We start from the raw sequence: 11,626 nt of genomic DNA on the forward strand, positions 1-11,626 counted from the left end.
CCGACGCTTCTCCTCGGCTGGGGACAGAACTAAACAGTCAGACGCCCGACCCGCTCTTCGATTGCTGCAGCAACATCGGGTGACTGCAGGCGCGGGTCAAACTTTGCAGAAAGTCCCACTGGCCAGCGGCGCCATCCTCCACCTCCCCGCGTGCCCGAGGCGTCTTCTTTCCCCTCTGCAGTCTGCTCCCCTTTTGCAAACGGGCTCTGCAAAAGCACACGCGCGGGCGCACTATCCTGCCCGCCTTTCTGCTTCACTCTGACGAGCAAGACGGGAATCCCAGTGAAGCGGAGAGCAAAGCAGCCTGACCGCCAGCCTCCCGCTCGTCTCTCCTCTATCTGCAGCTGTTTCAGACCTTAAAGGCACTTCCTCCCAATCCGCGCGGGAATGCTGGGTATTGTAGTTTTGGTTCTTTATTATCCTCTCGCCCCTCTTTCCAAAGTAAAGATTGGTTTTTTTTAAATTTAAATTTCGGGATTGCTGTTCTTTATTGCAAACGGGTTGTATTTGTGTTCCTCCTCGCTCCACCAAACACAGCAGCAACGCTTCTGAATACCAGTTGTTGGAAACCTCAGGAGGGGAGAGACTTCTGGTACTTGAATTATGCGCTTGATATCTGGTTGGCTCCTGTGAGAACAGGATGCCGGATCAGATGGGCCATTGGCCTCATCCTGAGGGTGGTTCTTTTATGTCTGTGGTCTGACACTCGGACCACTACACCACACTGGCTATAAAATGATGCGAGTTGTGGTGAAAGTGGATCAGGAGATGTCCTGGGAGTGTGAATTAGGTAGGCTGGTGTTAAAACAGGGACTGAATTAACAGCCCCTGCTCCAATTCCTACTCGGAATCCAGCTTCTCAGAGTAACTCAGAGCAATGAGGGAGGGAACGGGCTGCACAGGAATCTCTGAGATAAGGAGGTGTAGGGGACAGAGACCAGCTCCGGACAGAGCTGTTCAAGATACAACCCACTCGATAGGGAAAGCTTGTGGCTCAGTACAGTGGTACCTCGGGTTACATACTCTTCAGGTTACTTACGCTTCAGGTTACAGACTCCGCTAACCCAGAAATAGTACCTCGGGTTAAGAACTTTGCTTCAGGATGAGAACAGAAATCGCGTGGCGGCAGCACAGCAGCAGCAGGAGGCCCCACTAGCTAAAGTGGTGCTTCAGGTTAAGAACAGTTTCAGGTTAAGAACGGACCTCCGGAACGAATTAAGTACGTAACCAGAGGTGCCACCATAGTAAGACTCAGTACAAGGCAGATTCCTGTGGAAATTGGCTGTTGATTCAGAACCATGAGGACTAGAATCTTCCTTATGTTTAGGGGAAAATCAATAGCCCAGTGGTAGAGCATAACGGTATATCCCATAACGGTATATCCAGTTACGGCTGCAAAAGATTCCCTGCCTGAAACCCTGGAGAGGTGCTGGCAGTCAGTGCCTACAATACTGAACTTGATGAACTTGGTCTCACTCTGTATAAGGCTGCTTCCTAAGTCCCTGAAAAGGACCATAGCTCAGTGGCTGAGCACCTGCTTCGCGTGCAGAAGGCCCCATGTTGAATTCCAGGCAGCATCTCCAGGGGAATCCAGGATAGTACCCAGTCTCAAATGCTGGAGAACCACTGCCAGTCTGAGTTGACAAAACTGAGCTTGATGGTCCATATGGCAGAGCACCTACACTGCATGCAGAAGGTCCCAGATTCGGTCCCCAGCAGCATCTGCAGACAGGTCTGGGTGAGTCCCCAATCTCAAACCATGGAGAGCATAGGAGCAAACTCCTGGGGGCCGAGATCTCTTCAGCCCTCCCCCACATTGCCATTCAGATAGTGTGGGTATGCTGCATTTTGTGATCATTTATACTGGGCAGGGCTTACCTGCCCCCCCCCCCCCCAGCAAATATTTTATTCCAGTGGGCTCCCCTACTGGAGAGCCTCTGGCAGGCAGCGTTGAAGATACTGAGCTTGGTGAACCTAACGGTCTGACTCACTGTAAGGCAGATTTCTGTGTTCCAGTGCGGTGCTGCAGTCGATCATGCTGATAAGCCACAAATCTGCTATGAAACACAGAACACTTAATAGGGTTTTCCCCAAACCCTCCACCTTCATTGGTGTGTGTATTTGTGTGCACATGCGTTCATGTCAGTAGGTTTCATTTTCCAGTGGTTTGCTTCCTGCACAGAATCAAAGCAGATTGTGATGCTTTGGGCTATGCTTTCTGAATGCAAGGTCACTGATGAGAAGCAAAGCTTCCTGCCTCCTCACCCCTCCTCTCCCCACTCACGCCTGGCGGGTATTTTGCTGGCCTGGTCAATTTCTAATTTGGGTGAGCCCATGCTGCCTAGAGGCAGCTCATCTCTCCCGTTTTTCATCTGAGAGTTAGGGACATAGGAAGCTGCCTTGCAATGAGCCAGACTGCTGGTCTCTTATAGCTCAGTACTGCCAACACTGGCTGGCAGCAGTTCTGCAGGGTTTCAGGCTTCTACAAAGCAGGAACACATATCTAATATATCTCTTTGCACTTAAGGCTCTTGCCTGCCCTCTGACTCTCTCTGTTTGCCACCCCTTTCTCTCTCATTGAACCACACACACTTCCCCCTCTTTGACATCCTTATGAAATTAGGCTGAGCTATTAGGCCAGGGGTAGCCAACGTGGTCCCCCACTGTTGTTGCACTACAACTCCCATCATCCCTGACCACTGAATATGGTAGCTGAGGCTGATGGGAATTTGAGTCCAAAAAAGCGCTAGGTTGAGAGAGACAGTGGGGATTTGAACCTTGGTCTCCCAGGTCCTACTCCAACACTAACCACTTGGCCTAGCTGCAAGGGAGCTAGTGGGCTGAGGGGTAGCCTTTGGGTTGTGGGACTTGGGTTCAAATTCTCCATCACAATGTTCAACGAATGACCTCAGTCCGGTCGCTCGCTCTCAGCCTAACCTACCTCCCAGGCTTGTGAGAAAAATGGGATTTGGCTGTTCTATGCCATTTTGAGCTCCTTGGAGGATTAGGGGATTAAAACACTAACAATAAATAAATAATAATAATAATGCAATGTGTTAAAGCTACACACACTCCAGGTTACAATGGCTCTCTCCACCAAGAGAAGATCTCCCGCGTTTCCTCGCTAGTCTGCTCAGTCTGTGTGGCTCTCTGATTGACAGACTCACCATAGCAACAGCTATGCAAGAGATTCTAGTGCCAGGAATGTGCAGCCAAGGGTGCTTCCTCAGAGTTTGGTGTCTAAGGGTGAAGAGGCATGCTATCTTGCAAAATGTAGATTCATTTGGCAAATGCAGATGTATCTGTGTCCCTGGGTGGTATCCATATCAGATTTCCAATAAAATTCATCTATGTGATATTCCTTATTAACCTGTTTTTAAATATATAGAATTGCTAAAAAAAAAGTTTTTATATATGTAGCTGTTTTTATATTTGCACCTGTAATATATGCTTTCATCGTAGTGTGTATCACTTTGGGATTTCTCATGGAAATAATGCCAAAATTTAATATATGCCCACTCAACCACTTCAGTTGTCAGACCTGGCACCATCACAGACGTCACACAATACTTGTTGTGCATTTATAAGAAATAGATCTTTTAGTGTGGTGGCCCCCCCATGCTTTGGAACTCACTACCTATTGACACCAAGCAAACCCCTTCACTGTACTCTCTTTGGGCCCCTACTAAAAACATTTTTTGTTTAGAGAAACTTATCCAGCTAGGTAGAATGCTGACATGTGCTTTAATCTAGTTTTCAGTTTATTGCTTTTTTTTTTTTAAGGATGTTTTAAATAGTTGCTTTTGTCTGTTCTTAACAGATAATGTCATTGTCCTTTTCTTAAAGAGTTTTGAGGCAGTTGTTGCTTTACAATCAAGTGGTATATAAATTTCATGAAATAAAATATTTATGCATGTATCCGTTAAAATACTTGGCTGGCACAGTTTCATAAAAATGGTTCCCACACCTATGTATTTAGAGGTTATCATCAAGGTGACTGGTCCAAGGTCATTCACTGAGCTTTGTGGCTGGGGGGCATTTGAACCCCATTTTTAGCCCAACACTTTATCTGCAGCCACCCACTTCCTAACCTCTGATCCTTTCCTTGCAATTATATCAATATGTTTCTGAGATGAAAAAAGGCTTGGGAAACCCCTGGGTTTGTAACCTAACATGCCATTCAGCTTTAAGGCGAGAGGATCTGCTAACAATTATGGATAAATCAGTTCCACTTGTATTTTTATTTTATTTTTAATATGTATCTACCTAATTCATCCTTACCCACCCAATACATGAACTGAAATTGCAGTAATCTTTCAAAATTCACATTTCTCTGAGTTTTGCAGTGCATCTCTCCAACCAAAAGTATGCATTCAAAAATGCAAATATGGGAAAACTATACAAACGTTTGTGTGTGTGTGTGATGAAAATGACATGTGTTATATTAGGGGAAATGGCTTGCTAAACCACACATATATATGTATTAGTGAAAACAACACACAACAATGTTATTTGTTGAATTTATATCCCAACCTTCCTCCCCACTGAACCCAAGGCAGCAAAAGATGCTATATCGGGGGGAAATGGCTTGCAAAAATGCACGTGCCAGGCAAAACTGTGGGCAAAAATCCCTGTATTGTGGGAGGGGGGGCAGGGAAACAGGACAAAGTGAGCTGATGCTTGGGAAAATGAGACTGAGGGATGTGTTCATACAGAGGAACATCCAGAGAAAGGGAAGAGCAACCTCTGGCCTTTGGGGGAAGCACTCTTATTCCGCAAAGAGGTGGAATTCCGTGCACTGGGGACTTCTCCAAGGTGCTAAAATAGACTCTGGCGAGGGATCAGATTGCAGCACCAAAATAGCCAGGAGGCAGCAGCAACAGCCATTGCCGCCTTGGAAATCTGAACTGGAGAGTGCAACAGCTAAAGGAAGACAAGGCCTGGAGCAAGAGGGAGATACGGGTGGTGGGGAATGAAACAGAATAATAATTTAAACCTCCCTTGCTTCAGCCAGTGTCCAAACTGCGCCCAGCCTGCCTGTTCTGGGACTGCGCCTGCCATGATGGCTGTGGTGGAGAGTCCCTGAAAGAGCTGGGAAATGGTTGCTAAATCCTAGCCATGAAAATTCAGGCACAGATATGCAAGGTAGCATATTTGAGATGTCCTTTGAATGGTTCTGAAGCTTCAAAGTGGAGGGGGCTGTAAGGTAAAGGTAAAGGGACCCCTGACTGTTAGCTTGAGTCGCGGACGACTCTGGGGTTGTGGCCCTCATCTCGCTTTACTGGCCATGGGAGCCGGCGTACAGCTTCCGGGTCATGTGGCCAGCATGGCGAACCAGAGCAGCGCACGGAAACACCTTCCCACCGGAACGGTACCTATTTATCTACTTGCACTTTGACACGGTACCTATTTATCTACTTGCACTTTGACATGCTTTCAAACTGCTAGGTTGGCAGGAGCAGGGACCGAGCAACGGGAACTCACCCCATCGTGGGGATTCGAACCGCCTACCTTCTGATCGGCAAGTCCTAAGAGCCAGTGTGTTGTAGTGATGAAGAGCAGTAGATTCGTAATCTGGTGAACCGGGTTCGTGTCTCCGCTCCTCCACATGCAGCTGCTGGGTGAGCTTGGGCCAGTCACGCTTCTCTGAAGTCTCTCAGCCCCACTCACCTCACAGAGTGCTGTTGTGGGGGAGGAAGGGAAAGGAGAATGTTAGCCACTTTGAGACTCCTTCGGGTAGTGATAAAGCGGGGTATCAAATCCAAACTCTTCTTCTTCTTCTAAGCTCTGTGGTTTAACCCACAGCTGCTGTAGCTCATTGGTAAGCCAGTGGAGGCTGGTCTATTAGGGCAAAAAGGGGCATTTCTCCACCCTGCCTCGGCCTGCCCTCATCCAGCTCCCACCTGCCTACCTTACTTAAAACCAGTTCAGGCAGTGGTCTTGACTGTTGGCTTCCTCCTCCTCGTTCTCAGTTTCATTCTTATAGGAAGATGGGGACAAAATGAGAAGGAGCTGGCTGTGCCTGTGATTGGCTCTGGCTCCCCTGCTGTTGGGTACTCCCTGTCCTCTGCCCTACCAGTCCCAATGAGCGTCAGCCATCTCTTTTCCACGCAAAAGGTTTAGTGGCAAGGAATGTAAACCCATTTAGGCAAGGAGGTCTCCGAAGGGCATCTTTTGAGTCCACACCTGCTCCCCTCAAATAGAGTCATCTCCCCTCCATGACTCAACAGTGGCGTTAGTTGGTTGCCGTTGACAACACGCTTTTACAGACCTTTCTGCTGCTTTTAGTTATCTTTTTTCTTTCAACTGAATTCTGGCTTGTTGTGTGGTTTTCAATGATATTTTAAATTGGGCATGTGGCTTCTATGGGGCAAAGCTAATAGGAAAAGAAGATTATGAAGACTGTAATTAAAATTCCTTGGCTGAGAAATGTTCTACAGAATGAGTTGCGCACTTGTCCAGATGCTTTCTGGGAGGTGGGACGCTGATGTTTCAGGACATGTTTTCCCCTCGCTCACCTTTGAACATCTTACATCTCCCGTTTTTAAAAGAGGCAGCTGTTTCTCCAATAACAGAGCAACCCAAACCCCTGATCTTCCATGCACTTACCAAAATGGTGGCAGCAGTAGGTACCACCAGTGGTATCCTCCACTGGTGATAGCCAGTGGAACCCCACCCCACCCCATTCGGGCATTTCTGGAACAGAGAGGGGTTATTGCTGTTGTAATATACAGTTACTGGCACACACATGCATGCATAAAAGAGTTAACCTGAGCCCTGAGCTTAGGTTGCAAGTGGGTGTGGCTTAGTAGGCTTTCAGCAGCCCCTCTCCTCCCCTTCATAGTCTTTTACTCTTCTTGCTTCCTGGAATGAGCAAAGAAGGAGCCATGTCACCAATGGCTCCCAGCTGCAAGAAAAACCAAGTGAACTGAATCTCCAAAAGGGAGATTTTTTAGCCTGCAACTTTGTTGACTTAAAGATTGCGTGGTTTGTTTTAGTAAGGAAACAGTTTTTGGGGTGGGTTTTTGTTTTGTGTTTTGTTTTTGTTATTTGGAACCTTTTTTCTTCTTTGTTTACTGTTGGCAGATGGAGACTTGTCTGCTGGAAATTCTGAGAGTGAAATATTCACTTATTTAGAAAGCCTATTCTTGCCTAAGTATTTTCATGTGGAATGTTTGTATATAGGTGGGCGAGGGCAGATACAAATCTAACCAGGTTTTAATGTGCTTAGAGCAATCACCACTGTTCTAACTCTGCTACAACAGAGTAATAATCTCTCTTCCAGACTTCTCGCTTAAACAGTTGCTAAGTTGGCAGTGGACCTACTGGATCTTGACGAGGCTCTGCTGCTGTCATGTGATGGCTACTGGTCTGATCCAAGTCTATTTGCAGTCTGGGAACCGGAGTAGCAAAATGACTCCCCTGCCCTGACCAACAGCTTTTGGCTTTGGAAATAGTGGGGCCTGTGGATGCAGTGGTAGTTGACATTAGATACTGCTGGTGCTAAGGGTTTGGACTGCTTGCCTGAGTCCCTCTGCAGGATCAATGCTTTATTTGGGTGAAAGGAACAAGATTGGCATTGCCTAGAAACTAAGGAACGTTTTCCCCCTCGGGTATTCCTGAGCCACGTGGTTCCCAGGGAACTATATTTTCCAGCATCTAGGGGTGCTGTTGTATATTTTTGATACCCCTACTCTCATAACAAAGGGTCGTTGGCTATTTATTTATTTATTTATTTATTGTTTACATAAATATGCAGTGGTACCTCGGGTTAAGTACTTAATTTGTTCCGGAGGTCCGTTCTTAACCTGAATCTGTTCTTAACCTGAAGCACCACTTTAGCTAATGGGGCCTCCCGCTGTTGCCATGCCGCCGGAGTACAATTTCTGTTCTCATCCTGAAGCAAAGTTCTTAACCTGAGGTAATATTTCTGGGTTAGCGGAGTCTGTAACCTGAAGCGTATGTAACCTGAAGCGTATGTAACCCGAGGTACCACTGTATAAGTAAAGGTAAAGGTACCCCTGACCATTAGGTCCAGTCATGGATGACTCTGGGGTTGCGGCGCTCATCTTGCTTTGCTGGCCATGGAAGCCGGCGTACAGCTTCCGGGTCATGTGGCCAGCATGACTAAGCTGCTTCTGACGAACCAGAGCAGCGCACGGAAACGCTGTTTACCTTCCCGCCAGAGCGGTACCTATTTATCTACTTGCACTTTGACGTGCTTTTGAACTGCTAGGTTGGCAGGAGCAGGAACCGAGCAACGGGAGCTCACCCTGTCACGGGGATTCGAACTGCTGACCTTCTGATCGGCAAGCCCAAGAGGCTCTGTGGTTTAACCCACAGCACCACCCGTGTCCCTATGCCAGTATATGCACCATTAAACAAAAACCATACAAGGGAACAAAATATATCAATTTATCTTACTTTTCTTACGTATATATCCTGCTTCCCCTTGTAATATAATCCTTTGTTTTAAAATATTTCTATGCTACTTTTCTGAGCACATACTGTATTCATCCAAAGTGGCGTAAAAAAATAAATATAATTGTTGTTGTTGTTTAGTCGTTCAGTCGTGTCCGACTCTTCGTGACCCCACGGACCAGAGCAGACCAGACCAGAAATATAATTATATCTGCCTTTTAAGATCTGCTTTTACAGGTGGGGAGAGAGAGAGAATGTGTTCTGATTTTGTATCACTTTGGGACACTTTTCATGACTAATAATAAATAAATAAATCTAACAGGACTACAACTCCCTTAACCTTGACTGTTGACCACACTTGCTAAGATTGATGGGAGTTACCAATCTGATATACAGTACACATATTGAGGGACGAATAGAATAAAGAATTAGAGATCTCAATTTCGACCATACAGTAGGAAACTGTTTTAAGTGCTATAACAAGGGTGCCTCTGGACCTTAAATTGAGGTTCATACAACAAAAAATAATATTTTTAATATACTGGACCCCATTACATTTGTTTAAAAAAGGGCTACCTAAGGAACCTAACTACCTAACTTTTGGAGATGCAATAGGGACAATGTTTCTCTAAAACATATGCTTTTTTATTGCCTATACAGTCATACCTCATGTTACGTTCTTTCAGGTTACGTCCCGCGGCAACCCTGAAGTACCGGAAAGGGTTACTTCCGGTTTTCACCGCTCGCGCGTGCGCAGAAACGCAAAATGACATCACGCCCATGCGCAGAAGTGGCGAATCGCAACCTGCACATGCGTAGACGTGCCGCTGCAGGTTGCACTCTTTTCATGTTGTGAACGGGACTCCGGAACGGATCCCATTCACAACCAGAGGTACCACTGTATTGAAAGATTTCTGACAGAAGGTAACTGAATCCATCAACAGAATTGTACAGAATGATCTTACATTTACTGTGGGAAAATATTCTTTTGAATTATATACCCAGCACATGGATCCTTACAAAAGGACAATATGAGTGGACTCTCCGCACCATTATCATGGCAAAAAGACTGATACTGGTGAATTGGAAAAATAAAAATGCAGCTCCCTTCTACAATTGGATCAAAGACTTGTACAAACTTGCAACATATGAACATCTTGCATATAAATGCAGACTTGCCATGGACAAATTCAATAGTTGGAACCCATTCTTACATATACTGTAATAGGTTAAGATCTGGTGAATTACAACAATTCTGTAAAGTATACAGTTTTGGTCCCGTCCCCCCCACTTTTACTTTGTCTTCTACACAGCTGCTGCTTCTCCTTTTCTTTTTCTCTCTTTTATTTACGTTTTGCCATGTTTAGTGCACATATAATTATGTTTTTCTTTTTTAACTTTCAATAATGATGCCTGTTTAAAAAAATTAAAAGATTGATGGGAGCTGTAGTGTAGCAACATCTGGATGGCCATACGTTTTGCAGCCCTTTCTTTAAATTGATTCTTAGGTAGGCAAAACACCACCATAAGGTCACAAGTGGGAGGGATCAGTGGCCTTGGAGGCTGGGTACAGGGGAAGAAATTCAGCTTGGTTTGCAAAGGAAAGGTAGATTTGATGCAGAGGCTCAAAGAGCTTCAGTTCACCTAGAGCAGGGGTAGTCAACCTTTTTATACCCACTGCCCACTAATGCATCTTTCTTGACGGTAAAATTTCCTTACCGCCCACCAGTGCTCAATGGAAGGAGGATTCAGCATGTGCCATAGAACCCCCTACCGCCCACCTAGGATCCTGAAACGCCCACTAGTGGGCGGTAGGGGCTAGGTTGACAACCTCTGACCTAGAGCCATTCTTGTGGCAAGTTGCTCGCATGGAGTTCTCCATGGTGCTGAAACAACCAACCTGCCTTGCTGTGCTCTTATTTGTAACCAGGACAGGACATTCCAGGTTCATTCTAGCTCTGGACTTGTGGGTTTTGGTCCTTACTAGGAACACTCTCACCCATGGGTAGGCAAACTAAGGTCCGAGGGCCAGATCTGGCCCAATAGCCTTCTAAACCCGGCCCGCGGATGGTCCAGGAATCAGTGTGTTTTTACATGAGTAGAATGTGTCCTTTTATTTAAAATGCATCTCTGGGTTATTTGTGGGGCCTGCCTAGTGTTTTTACGAGTAGAATGTATGTTTTTATTTAAAATGCATCTCTGGGTTATTTGTGGGGCATAGGAATTCGTTCATATTTTTTGCTTCAAAATACAGTCCGGCCCCCCCATACGGTCTGAGGGACAGTGGACCGGCCCCCTGCTGAAAAAGTTTGCTGATCCCTGCTCTCACCCATGCCTGATTGGTTTTTCACATGATGCTCCCAGAGAATAAACCAGAGACCTCATAGGCCGAGGACCCTAGGAGCAGGCAGGGTCTCCAGAACCAACATTGAGGATCCCCTTGAGGGGCCCTCTGAGTTGAGACCAGCTGAAGAAGAACTGGTCAGATGAGAAGGTGGGGGAACCACACACAAATACACCAGCCTCAAAGCTTTGGGGTCAGACTGAAGAGCAACATCATAGCCTACACATGATGTAGCTACAATTGTTTTATGTTTAGTTTTTAAGTTGTAGCAAGTGTTAAGTCTTGCTCCGAGTAGGCCCATTGAAATTGATGGATATGACTAACAGGTACCTTAATTTCAGTGGGCCTGCTCTGAGTAAAAATTCAGCCCCATCTGCACTATACATCTAAAGCAATATTACACTACTTCAAACAGTCATGGTTTCCCCTAATTATTGTGTATGGAAAGGCTTGCAGAAACAGAATGGTTTTAAGCAGGCGTCTAAAACAGGATAGTGAAGGCGCCTGCCTGGTATCAGTAGTCAGGGAGTTCCAGAGCACATATGGAACAAACATTGTGTGATTATCTTACACCTAAGATTACTACCTTTTTTGCTGACCATGTGCTTTTGCCTTTTCCAGCAACTTGACAAAGCAGAAATCCAACAGGTGCAGCTTTTTCCACTGCTCCAGGAAGAAAACTTCACACACAGTTTATATGGCACAAGAGAAAGACCAGTTTGTTTAAGTGGCAGCTTACTCCTTTATCAGGGATAGGGAAGAAATTGTCTATTTTTGTGAGTTTTTTTGTATTTTAATTATAAACTACCTGGTTTGTACTTCTTCAACCAATATGCAAGCTGAATCACAGCTAGTCTTTGA

The 11,626-nt window shown here is 45.7% G+C and overlaps 1 protein-coding gene across 1 annotated transcript in view; it reads left to right on the forward strand.

Moving 5' to 3' along the window:
• LOC310669594 (uncharacterized protein) overlaps positions 1-11,626 on the forward strand; it is a 570,356-nt gene that overhangs the window by 270,603 nt on the left and 288,127 nt on the right. The window lies entirely within an intron of this gene.

The sequence above is a fragment of the Podarcis tiliguerta genome (genome assembly GCF_965153285.1).
Source record: "Podarcis tiliguerta genome assembly, chromosome: Z".
Classification (NCBI taxonomy): domain Eukaryota; kingdom Metazoa; phylum Chordata; class Lepidosauria; order Squamata; family Lacertidae; genus Podarcis; species Podarcis tiliguerta.